The sequence below is a fragment of the Eubalaena glacialis genome, chromosome 15, assembly GCF_028564815.1.
Source record: "Eubalaena glacialis isolate mEubGla1 chromosome 15, mEubGla1.1.hap2.+ XY, whole genome shotgun sequence".
NCBI classification, from domain to species: Eukaryota; Metazoa; Chordata; class Mammalia; order Artiodactyla; family Balaenidae; genus Eubalaena; species Eubalaena glacialis.
This window is the reverse complement of record NC_083730.1, coordinates 51,759,940-51,772,061: the sequence shown is the minus strand read 5'-3', so window position 1 is coordinate 51,772,061 and position 12,122 is coordinate 51,759,940.

The window sequence follows — 12,122 nt, the reverse complement described above, 5'->3', positions numbered from 1 at the left end:
TTTTACAAAAGATGGGACAGTTGTTTTCCTAGGACTCATTAAGACGTCTGGAAGCCCAAGGCAAACACATCCATCCCACCTTTTGGAGGGTCTAGTATTACTAGACCTGATAGACAAAACTCCCACTGATCTCAGCATCCCTTACCATTATATTCCATGTGAATTAATCAATTATGTGGAATTGGTGAGCACTTGGCTTTCATTAAGCACTGCTGAGTAGACTCACAATTACTTTCCATGCTTCATAAATAAAGACATCAAAAACATACAAACTGTTCAATACATATTATGAAGGCAACACAGATGTTAAAGAAGGAAGACTGTCTTTTGTAAAGAGAACATAAATAGCAACTGCAAATATGTAAACAAGTCTAATTAGTAAACATTTTTCTTGCATAATAAACTTTATTTTGGGTATAGTGAACCACTATATGCTCAGTTACTTATCTCTCAACTTTTAGATGTATTCTTCTCATTCTTAAATCAAAAGTAGAAATTAAGCTACAATCAAAATGTCATACATTCAACAATTTATTGAACACCATTATTCATCAAGTTGTGCTATCCACCAAGTAATCTATGCAACATTTCATGAATAAATAGAAAAGACAAGCATAAGGCTTATAAATTTCAGTTATTATGTACAGATAACCTGAATAATTTAAAATGAAACAGTTCCTCCATTACTCAGCCCCTTCATTAAGACCTTAAGCATATATATAATTAAACTTTCCATTTCTTATTAATGCATGATTTGTTTAACTTCCAGCTTTTTTTTTTTTTTTTTCTTACACTGGCTTCATAGCATCCACTTTTTAAATATTTTGCACTTTTAAGAAAGTCTTGCATTGGTGAAAGAAATAATGCCTGGAACGGAGAACCTCATTTGAAAAAGATTAGCTTTTTTTTTTTCAACTGCTAATTACAACAATAAAGATACTGCTAAAGGAGAGATTAATGTTAAAGGAATTCTGTGTCTATGAAACCTGACCTGAAAGGAATTAATTACAGAAAACGTATTAGGTACCAGTACAAGTAAATCTTCAATTTAAAATGTCAGTGGCAAAACATAAATCTCTTTGATAAGTTTTAAGTCATAGTGTCAAAGTTGCAATCTAGAATCTAAACCAATTACAAAGAAAATACTCTATTCAGGATTTTATATAACCATCCTTAACATATGTTTTACTTTCTTTTACTTATCCATACTCTGTAAAAATTTCATGTTAACATTTTGAGATTTTTCTACCGACTATTTCCAGATTTCTTTAGGTACTGCAAGTTTACTTCAAATCTAAGTGTTATATCTGCCTGAATAATATGCTGTGTTATTTCCCAGAAGCTTTCTTTTAAGGAAGATCATTTAGAAGGACCTTTTTAAAGATATATGAAGGGGTGAAGTTCCGTCAGAAGCTATCTGAATCTAGTGTGTAAGTGTATGTATGTATGTGTGTATGTTTAAAATATCAATGTTTTTATATATAAAACAATATATATGTGTTATATACACACATATATACATACTAACATATTAACATATTAAAGTTAGAACAATATATAAGAGGCTTTTAAATTAGCATTTGTTGACAGATTTATGTTTATCAACATTTGTGCAAAATGCCACTGATACGTATGGGGAGGAGTGTCTTTATCACACAGAAACTATAATCTGTTCCCACTCAATAAGTTACTTGATATCTGTCCCACATACTCATAACCAACCCCTACTTCTTTTCTTAATCTATGAAATGGGTAGTAATATTTGACTACAGAATAATTTAAGAACTTCACATGGAACAGTTTGTGCTAAATATACAAATATAGCAGATGTATTTTGCCATTATAAACAATAAATTCTGTTTTCAATCTTTTTTTTTACTAAGTCTCGTTAACTTGACTTTTTTTCTTTCATATAATGTGAGTCATTAAAATCCGCTTTTAAAATTTCTGATATACATGCATAAGTACTTTTCTATTTTGTGGTGAACTGTATCAAGAAAGAAATGTTTTAAAAGTACACAGTATACATCATTTGCATTGTACTACACAAATGTAATTCAGTGAAATTTTTAAAATTTAATTACAACATGTATAGAAACATTTAAAGCTCAGTGTTTCTCACTGTCATCTTTTCTTTCTGAGGCTTTTATAACCACCCCAAAGGTCCTTGTCGATCCACTAAAACAATAAAAATCATGGAAAGATCCTTTCTTTACTATAGAAGATGTGAAAAGAAAAGAGAGAGCTGACACTAGAATGATATTTGCAAGTAACAAAAGGTACTTTTGAAGATATCTTTAAAAGGTGAGGCATCATCTCAAGAAAACAGATTGCAGCATATTAGAAAAACCAGATGGTATTCATTTGAGAATTCTAAACAATTTAAGGATATAGGTAAGTGATCTACTAACAAAAAATGAGCATGTACCATTGAAAGAGACCATAAGGGATAAAAACAACTGATAAAAATTCAATCCATCTTTTTAAGTGTTGCTAAGTGTGCCAGTAGAACTTATTGGCACAAGCTAAAATAATCACTGTAATCAGAGCTATAAGATGTATAGATAATGAAATAAAGAAGGAATAATAACATTTCTTATAATAGAAAATTATATTTCTTCCATTTAAAAAATCTATAATAAACAAAACTTTTATGATATATGTATCTAGATAATGATGCCTATGGATAAGTATTTTTAAAGTTTTAGATATTACACACAGGTGAATTAATTTTACGCATTTGAAATAGAACATGTAATTTGTTTTATACCTCAAAATTTTGTATTTAATTTTTTGTACAAATGAGCACAAAAAGATTTCTTTGGTTGGCATAATTTAACAATTATCATTACATTTTAATTATTATTAAAATACCAGAATATCTGGTTAACACTAAAGTTTGCAAAAACCGAAATATTGGTCATTAAAATCTGGAGATAATTAAAAGAAACCCTATACCAATTAGTGGTAACTACAGTTAATAAAAAGAATAAAATTCATATTGAAAAGTTAGAAGCTATACATAACAAAGGAAAAATGTAACCATCTGTGAGCACCCCCTATTTGGAAGTTAATTTTTTAAATTATGTAGATACTCCTTTGCTGTGATATAATGGCGGGAGAATAAACAAATTAATAAAATTCCTCTTCTTTAAAAGAAATGATGATCTATATCATGCCTTTGTTGAATCTTATTTTCAAAGAATGCAAACACCATAATCTCATTTGATCTCAACTAATTTTTCAGAATTTTTTTTTCTTTAGAATTCTATGAAAATACAGCAGTGGTTCTAATAAAGCTGGGATTTCAGAAAAAGGGAGATGCTCATACTATAGACTTTTTAATGTTACAGTAAGAGATATATTGTACACTAATGGCATGATGTAAAAACAGAATTTTTAGGTGCAAGGATTTTTTTTTAAATTTTATTTATTTTTTATTTATTTATTTTTGGCTGCGTTGGGTCTTTGTTGCTGCATGCGGGCTTTCTCTAGTTGCGGCGAGCAGGGACTACTCTTTGTTGCGGTGCGTGGGCTTCTCATTGTGGTGGCTTCTCTTGTGGAGCACGGGCTCTAGGCGCGTGGGCTTCAGTAGTTGTATCACGCGGGCTCAGTAGTTGTGGTGCACGGGCTTAGTTGCTCCGCGGCATGTGGGATCTTCCCAGACCAGCGCTCAAACACGTGTTCCCTGCATTGGCAGGTGGATTCTCAACGACTGTGCCACCAGGGAAGCCCAGGTATAAGGATTTTTTTCAGACGTGTTAGGAAATTGTTCAGAGTAAAATAGAATAAACTGTTTGCTATCCAGCAGGTTGGAAATGGATGCTCTGTATTATATGGGTTAACACTTCTCAAAGAATTTTGAATACAACAAACTCACTTATCTGTGAAGTTTTACCAAATAGCCCCTAAACTGTCTTTGATGCTTCAGAAGGAACTTCATAAATTTTTGGTACTTTGAATTAATATTTATAAACCTTCATTACCACAATACTTAAGACATGCAGAGGTATCAATTAACAGAGAATTCTGAGGAGAGAATGTCATATCAACCAAGCTTTAACTGCGTATAGACACTTCATTCTTGTCTGCCTACAGTGCCAATATTACTATTTTTAATTTTTTTAACATCTTTATTGGAGTATAATTGCTTTACAATGGTGTGTCAGTTTCTGCTGTATAACAAAGTGAATCAGCTATACATATACATATATTCCCATATTTCCTCCCTCTTGCATCTACCTCCCACCCTCCCTATCCTACCCCTCTAGGTGGACACAAAGCACCGAGCTGATCTCCCTGTGCTATGTGGCTGCTTCCCACTAGCTATCTGTTTTACATTTGGTAGTGTATATATGTCCGTGCCACTCTCTCACTTCGTCCCAGCTTACCCTTCCCCTTCCCCGAGTCCTCAAGTCCATTCTCTATGTCTACGTCATTATTCCTGTCCTGCCCCTAGGTTCTTCAGAACAATTTTCTTTTTTTTTTTTAGATTCCATATATATGTGTTAGCATACGGTATTTGTTTTTCTCTTTCTGACTTAACTTCACTCTGTATGACAGTCTCTAGGTCCATCCACCTCACTACAAATAACTCAGTTTCGTTTCTTTTTATGGCTGAGTAATATTCCATTGTATATATGTGCTACATCTTCTTTATCCGTTCATCTGTCAGTGGACACTTAGGTTGGTTCCATGTCCTGGCTATTGTAAATAGAGCTGCAATGAACATTGTGGTACATGCCTCTTTTTGAATTATGGTTTTCTCAGGGTATATGCCCAGTAGTGGGATTGCTGGGTCATATGGTAGTTCTATTTTTAGTTTTTTGAGGAACCTCCATACTGTTCTCCATAGTGGCTGTATCAATTTACATTCCCACCAACAATGCAAGAGGGTTCCCTTTTCTCCACACCCTCTCCAGCATTTGTTGTTTGGAGATTTTCTGATGATGCCCATTCTAACTGGTATGAGGTGATACCTCATTGTAGTTTTGATTTGTATTTCTCTAATGATTAGTGATGTAGAGCATCCTTTCATGTCTTTGTTAGCAATCTGTATATCTTCTTTGGAGAAATGTCTATTTATGTCTTCTGCCCATTTTTGGATTGGGTTGTATGATTTTTTGATATTGAGCTGCATGAGCTGCTTGTATATTTTGGAGCTTATTCCTTTGTCACTTGATTCATCTAGAAATATTTTCTCCCATTCTGAGGGCTGTCTTTTCATCTTGTTTATGGTTTCCTTTGCTGTACAAAAGCTTTTAAGTTTCATTAGGTCCCATTTCTTTATTTTTGGTTTTATTTCCATTTCTCTAGGAGGTGGGTCAAAAAGGATCTTGCTGTGATTTATGTCATGGAGTGTTCTGCCTATGTTTTCCTCTAAGAGTTTTATAGTGTCTGGCCTTACATTTAGGTCTTTAATCCATTTTGAGTTTGTTTTTGTGTATGGTGTTAGGGAGTGTTCTAATTTCATTCTTTTACATGTAGCTGTCCAGTTTTCCCAGCACCACTTATTGAAGAGGCTGTCTTTTCTCCATTGTATATTCTTTCCTCCTTTATCAAAGATAAGGTGACCATATGTGCATGGGTTTATCTCTGGGCTTTCTATCCTGTTCCATTGATCTATATTTCTGCTTTTGTGCCAGTACCATACTGTCTTGATTACTGTAGCTTTGTAGTATAGTCTGAGGTCAGGGAGTGTGATTCCTCCAGCTCCATTTTTCTTTCTCAAGATTGCTTTGGCTATTCGAGGTCTTTTGTGTTTCCATACAAATTGTGAAATTTTTTTTGTTCTAGTTCTGTGAAAAATGCCATTGGTAGCTTGATAGGGATTGCACTGAATCTGTAGATTGCTTTGGGTAGTATAGTCATTTTCACAATGTTGATTCTTCCAATCCAAGAACATGGTATATCTCTCCATCTGTTTGTATCATCTTTAATCTCATTCATCAGTATCTTATAGTTTTCTGCATACAAGTCTTTTGTCTCCTTAGGTAGGTTTATTCTTAGGTATTTTATTCTTTTTGTTGCAGTGGTAAATGGGAGTGTTTCCTTAATTTCTCTTTCAGATTTTTCATCATTAGTGTATAGGAAAGCAAGAGATTTCTGTGCATTAATTTTGTATCCTGCTACTTTACCAAATTCATTGATTAGTTCTAGTAGTTTTCTGGTAGCATCTTTAGGATTCTCTATGTATAGGATCATGTCATCTGCAAACAGTGACAGTTTTACTTCTTCTTTTCTGATTTGGATTCCTTTTATTTCTTTTTCCTCTCTGATTGCTGTGGCTAAAACTTCCAAAACTATGTTGAATAATAGTGGTCAGAGTGGACAACCTTGTCTTGTTTCCTAATCTTAGAAGAAATGGTTTCAGTTTTTCACCATTGAGAACGATGTTGGCTGTGGGTTTGCCATATATGGCCGTTATCATGTTAAGGTAAGTTCCCTCTATGCCTATTTTCGGGAGGATTTTTGTCAGAAATGGGTGCTGAATTTTGTCAAAAGCTTTTTCTGCATCTATTGAGATGATCATATGGATTTTCTCCTTCAATTTTTTAATATGGTTTATCACATTGATTGATTTGCATATATTGAAAAATCCTTGCATTCCTGGGATAAACCCCACTTGATCATGGTGTATGATCCTTTTAATATGCTGTTGGATTCTGTTTGCTAGTATTTTGTTGAGGATTTTTTTTGCATCTATGTTCATCAGTGATATTGGCCTGTAGGCTTCTTTTTTCGTGGCATCTTTGGTTTTGGTATCAGGGTGATCATGGCCTCCTAGAATGAGTTTGGGGGTGTTCCTCCCTCTGCTATATTTTGGGAGAGTTTGAGAAGGATAGGTGTGAGTTCTTCTCTAAATGTTTGATAGAATTCGCCTGTGAAGCCATCTGGTCCTGGGCTTTTGTTTGTTGGAAGATTTTTAATGACAGTTTCAATTTTAGTGCTTGTGATTGGTCTGTTTATACTTTCTATTTCTTCCTGGTTCAGTCTCACATGGTTGTGCTTTTCTAAGAATGTGTCCATTTCTTCCAGGTTGTCCATTTTATGGCATATAGTTGCTTGTAGTAATCTCTCATGATCCTTTGTATTTCTGCAGGGCAGTTGTTACTTCTCCTTTTTCATTTCTAATTCTATTGATTTGAGTCATCTCCCTTTTTTTCTTAGTGAGTCTGACTAATGGTTTATCAATTTTGTTTATCTTCTCAAAGAACCAGCTTCTAGTTTTATTGATCTTTGCTATCGTTTCCTTCATTTCTTTTTCATTTATTTCTGATTGATCTTTATGATTTCTTTCCTTCTTCTAACTTTGGGGATTTTTGTTCTTCTTTCTCTAGTTGCTTTAGGTGTAAGGTTAGATTGTTTATTTGAGATGTTTCTTGTTTCCTGAGGTAGCATTTTATTGCTATAAAATTCCCTCTTAGAATTGCTTTTTCTGCATCCCAAAGGTTTCGCGTTGCCATGTTTTCATTGTCATTTGTTTCTAGGTATTTTTTGATTCCCTCTTTTATTTCTTCAGTGATCTCTTGGTTATTTAGTAGTGTATTGTTTAGCCTCCATGTGTTTGTATGTTTTACAGATTTTTTTCCTGTAATTGATATCTAGTCTCATAGTGTTGTGGTCAGAAAAGATACTTGATACAATTTTAATTTTCTTAAATTTATGAAGGCTTTATTTGTGACCCAAGATATGATCTATCCTGGAGAATGTTCCATGAGCACTTGAGAAGAAAGTGTAATCTGCTGTTTTTGGATGGAATGTCCTATAAATATCAATTAAGTCCATCTTGTTTAATGTATCCTTTAAAGCTTGTGTTTCCTTATTTATTTTCATTTTGAATGATCTGTCCATTGGTGAAAGTGGGGTGTTCAAGTCCCCTACTATGATTGTCTTACTGTTGATTTCCCCTTTTATGGCTCTTAGCATTTGCCTTATGTATTGAGGTGCTCCTATGTTGGGCGCATAAATATTTACAATTTTTATATCTTCTTCTTGGATGATACCTTAATCATTATGTAATATCCTTCTTTGTCTCTTCTAATAGTCTTTATTTTAAAGTGTATTTTGTCTGATATGAGAATTGCTACTCCAGCTTTCTTTTGATTTCCATTTGCATGGAATATCTTTTTCCATCCTGTCACTTTCAGTCTGTATGTGTCCCTAGGTCTGAAATGGGTCTCTTGTAGACAGCATATATAAGGGTCTTGTTTTTGTATCCATTCAGCCAGTCTATGTCTTTTGGTTGGAGCATTTAATCCATTTACATTTAAGGTACTTAACGATATGTATGTTCCTATTACCATTTTCTTTATTGTTTGGGGTTTGTTATTGTATGTCTTTTCCTTCTCTTGTGTTTCCTGCCTAGGGAAGTTCCTTTAGCATTTGTTGTAAAGCTGGTTTAGTGGTGGTGAATTCTCTTAGCTTTTGCTTGTCTGTAAAGGTTTTAATTTCTCCATCAAATCTGAATGCGATCCTTGCTGGATAGAGTAATCTTGGTTATAGGTTTTTCCCTTTCATCACTTTAAATATGTCCTGCCACACCCTTCTGGCTTGCAGAGTTTCTGCTGAAAGATCACCTGTTAACCTTATGGGGATTCCCTTGTATGTTATTTGTTACTTTTCCTTTGCTGCTTTTAATATTTTTTCTTTGTTTTTAATTTTTGATAGTTTGATTAATATGTGTCTTGGCATGTTTCTCCTTCGATTTATCCTGTATGGGACTCTCTGTGCTTCCTGGACTTGATTAACTATTTCCTTTCCCATATTAGGGAAGTTTTCAACTATAATCTTTTCAAATATTTTCTCAGTCCCTTTCTTTTTCTCTTCTTCTTCTGGGACCCCTATAATTCGAATGTTGGTGCGTTTAATGTTGTCCCAGAGGCCTCTGAGACTGTCGTCAATTCTCTTCATTCTTTTTTCTTTATTCTGCTCTGTGGTAGTTATTACTACTATTTTATCTTCCAGGTCACTTATCTGTTTTTCTGCCTCACTTATTCTGCCATTGATTCCTTGTAGAGAATTTTCAATTTCATTTATTGTGTTGTTCATCATTGTTTGTTTGCTCTTTAGTGCTTCTACGTCCTTGTTAAATGTTTCTTGTATTTTCTCCATTCTATTTGCACAATTTTGGATCATCTTTACTATCGTTACTCTGAATTCTTTTTCAGGTAGACTTCCTATTTCCTCTTCACTTGTTTGGTCTGGTGGGTTTTTACCTTGCTCCTTCATCTGCTGTGTGTTTCTCTGTCTTCTCATTTAGCTTAACTTACTGTGTTTGGGGTCTCCTTTTCACAGGCTGCAGGGTCATAGTTCCCGCTGTTTTTGGTGTCTGCCCCCAGTAGGTTAAGTTGGTTCAGTGGGTTGTGTAGGCTTCCTGGTGGAGGGGACTGGTGCCTGTTTTCTGCTGGACATGGTTGGATCTTGTCTTTCTTGGTGGCAGGACTGCATTCGGTGGTGTGTTTTGGGGTGTTGGTGAACTTATTATGATTTTTGGCAGCCACTCTGCTAATGGGTGGGGTTGTGTTCCTGTCTTGCTAGTTGTTTGCCACGGGGTGTCCAGCAGTGTAGCTTGCTGGTTGTTGAGTGGAGCTGGGTCTTAGCGTTGAGACGGAGAACTCTGGGAGAGCTCTCGCCGATTGATATTACGAGAGGCTGGGAGGTCTCTGGTGGACCAATGTCCTGAACTCGGCTTTCCCACTTCAGAGGCTCAGGCCTGACACCCGGCCAGAGCACCAAGACCCTGTCAGCCACATGGCTCAGGAGAAAAGGGAGGAAAAAAAAAGAAAGAAAGAAAGAAAAAATAAATAAAATAAAATGAAATAAAGTTATTAAAATAGAAAAAAATTATTAAAAATAAAAAAGTAATTAAAAACAGAGAGAAAGAAAGAAGAGAGCAACCAAACCAAAAAACAAATGCACCAATGATAACAAGCGCTAAAAACTATACTAAAAAGAAAAAAGTGGACAGTCAGAACCCTAGGACAAATGGCAAAAGCAAAGCTATACAGACAAAATCACACAAAGAAGCATACACATAAAACCAGAAACAAATCAGACGCAGAAAGCAAACCCCAAGTCTACAGTTGCTCCCAAAGTCCACTGCCTCAATTTTGGGATGATTCATTGTCTCTTCAGGTATTCCACAGATGCAGGGTACATCAAGTTGATTGTGGAGATTTAATCTGCTGCTCCTGAGCCTGCTGGGAGAGATTCCCCTTTCTCTTCTTCTTTCGCACAGCTCCTGGGGTTCAGCTTTGGATTTGGCCCCGCCGCTACGTGTAAGTTGCCTGAGGGTGTCTCTTCCCTGCCCAGACAGGAGGGGGTTAAAGGAATGGCTGATTAGGGGGATCTGGCTCACTCAGGCTGGGGAGAGGGAGGAGTACGGATGCGGGGCGAGCCTGCGGCGGCAGAGGCCAACATGACATTTCAACAGCCTGAGGCGCACCGTATGTTCTCCCGGGGAAGTTGTCCCTGGATCACGGGACCCTGGCAGTGGTGGGCTGCACAGGCTCCCAGGGGAGGTGTGGATAGTGACCTGTGCTTGCACACAGGCTTCTTGGTGGCCGCAGCAGCAGCCTTAGCGTCTCATGCCCATCTCTGGGCTCCACACTGATAGCGCGGCTTGCGCCCGTCTCTGGAGCTCGTTTAGGCAGTGCTCTGAATCCCCTCTCCTCGCGCACCCCAAAACAATTGTCTCTTGCATCTTAGGCAAGTCCAGACTTTTTCCCCGACTCCCTCCTGGCTAGCTGTGGCGCACTAGCCCCCTTCAGGCTGTGTTCACGCAGCCAACCCCAGTCCTCTCCCTGGGATCCGACCTCCGAAGCCCGAGCCTCAGCTCCCAGCCCCCACCCGCCCCGGCAGGTGAGCAGACAAGCCTCTCGGGCTGGTGAGTGCTGGTCAGCAGCGATCCTCTGTGCAGGAATCTCTCCGCTTTGCCCTCTGCACCCCTGTTGCTGCACTCTCCTCAGTGGCTCTGAAGCTTCCCCTCCATCCACCCCCCGTCTCCACCAGTGAAGGGGCATCCTCGTGGTGGAAACGTTTCCTCCTTCTCAGTTCCCTCCCAGAGGTGCAGGTCCTGTCCCTATTCTTTTGTCTCTGTTTTTTCTTTTTTCTTTTGCCCTACCCAGGTATGTGGGGAGTTTCTTGCCTTTTGGGAAGTCTGAGGTCTTCTGCCAGCGTTCTGTAAGAGTTGTTCCACATGTAGATGTAGTTTTGGTGTATTTGTGGGGAGGAGGGTGATCTCCACGTCTTACTCCTCTGCCATCTTGAAGGTGCCATTCACTCTTTTTAATTTCGATAGCTTCATTCTCATAAATACAAAATTCCCAAATTCAAAACTAAGTAAGTTTCTTTGAATATAATTTTTCCTAGCCTCGGCTTTTCCCTATTTTTATTTATTAGACCATATGAGGTCCTCTCAGTGTTCATAGTCATAACTCCATTCTTGGTAATTTCCAAAGAAATTCATCAGGTTGATAAAAATATAAATGGAGAAGTAAGTGGATACCAATATGAAAGATAGAAAGAGTTATCATTCTTTGTCTCACCTTTGACACTATGTAGACATACGCTACTGACGTTATTTGACCCTCCACACTGGGACCCTCACAGGCTCAATTCATAGTGGGTGAGAGTCAATGTTCTTTCAAAGGAAAAGTCCTAACCATACAGTTTCTATCAGAGTTTTCAATCTTTTTATATATAGTTCTTTGGTCCTTATTCATGGATTGTCCCTTCCTTAAAAAAAAGATATCTTATTTCCTTTGGCCAGTGGGTTTCCAAACCCACATTTGTTCTTTTTGACTGATATTATCAGACCAGTGCAAACCCTAGAAACTCCATATATTTGCAAAATACATCAATTTTTATTTCATGTCATTTTTTTCCTATAACATTCAAATTTTACATTATTTAAACAGTTTTCCCTTAGGTTATCTATATAGTATTATCCAGTTGGGGTATTCACATCCCTCCTCTTTATGCCCCACATGAAAATTTTTGTATTGTTATTTTGTTGTTTTCATATCCTGCCCTTTTCTAAGAGATCACTTTTCTTTTCCTTTTAAAGGGCACTGAACCCTCCTGATATCATTCAAAGCAAGGAACATGAAGCCTAAAAT